Here is a 1,248-nt window from a genome sequence, read left to right as displayed (position 1 = left end):
AATCCACTCACAAGGCTTTGGTCAGCCCAAGGCTATAGTAGAAGACACTAGCCCAAGATGCCATGCAGTGGGACTGAACCCAGAACCATGTGGTTAGTAAGCAAGTTACTTACCACAGAGTCACTCCTGCACCTGTTTTGTCTACAATTTGATGATATAATCATTTCAGTAAACAAATGTATTTTTAAGAAATTTTGAAAAGCTTTCTTTGCATTATTTACATTCGATGGATATTTGCCCTCATCTTGTTTGTTGTTAGCCCGTTTCGGCTGATATACCCTCCAGCTTTCTTCTTATTATTATTGTTCAGGTCACTGCTTGGAATCGAACTCGGAATCTTGGCGTTAGTAGCCTGTGCTCTTAACCACTATGCCATATGCCCATGGGCATATGTAAATAATGTACATAATTCCTCATCTTTTAAATATAGAACTGTTTGAAAAGCTTTGTCTGAATATTGCTTTTTATTTTCTCTTGGAGAGTGGACATATACTTCCTTCAACATTTCAAATGCTTAGAAATTTGTTCATGAAGGATTATACACAGGTTGTGCATTTGAATGGAGTGAACAGACCTATAAAAATTTGTAAATCTATACTGCATTGCATATTATTTTTTAAATCAATTGTTTCAAATAATAATGTCTGACGACATGAACAAGCAGTAACAATCGTTATTTCATTTAATTTTATTGCATATTACATATTTAATATGTGGTATAGAATAAAAACAGGTTGCTTACTGAAATGATCGTAACATCAATTAGAATTTCTGTCCTTCTCATTTGAATTATTATGTGGCCCTGTGGTAAGTAGCTAGCTTACCGACCACATGATTCTGGATTTAGTTCCACCGCAAGGTACCTTGGGCAAGTGTCTTCTACTATAGCCGCAGGCCGACCAAAGCCTTGTAAATGGATTTGGTAGATGGAGACTGAAAGAAGTCCATCGCATATATATATATATATATGTATGTATGTATGTATGTATGTATGTATGTATGTATGTATGTGTGTGTGTGTTCTGTGTTTGTGCCCTCAGCATTACTTTACAACCAATGCTGGTAACTTACATCCTTGTAACTTAACAGTTCGGCAAAAGAAACCAATAGAATATGTACTAGGCCCACAAACAATAGATTGATCTACTCGACTAAAGGTGGTACTCCAGCATGGCCTCAGTCTAAGACTGAAACGACTAAAAGAATATGTATATACATATATATCTATGTATATATATATATATATAT

The sequence above is a fragment of the Octopus bimaculoides genome, chromosome 10 (assembly GCF_001194135.2).
Source record: "Octopus bimaculoides isolate UCB-OBI-ISO-001 chromosome 10, ASM119413v2, whole genome shotgun sequence".
Taxonomy (NCBI): domain Eukaryota; kingdom Metazoa; phylum Mollusca; class Cephalopoda; order Octopoda; family Octopodidae; genus Octopus; species Octopus bimaculoides.
The sequence above is the reverse complement of the archived record's forward strand: the minus strand, read 5'-3'. Positions refer to the sequence as shown.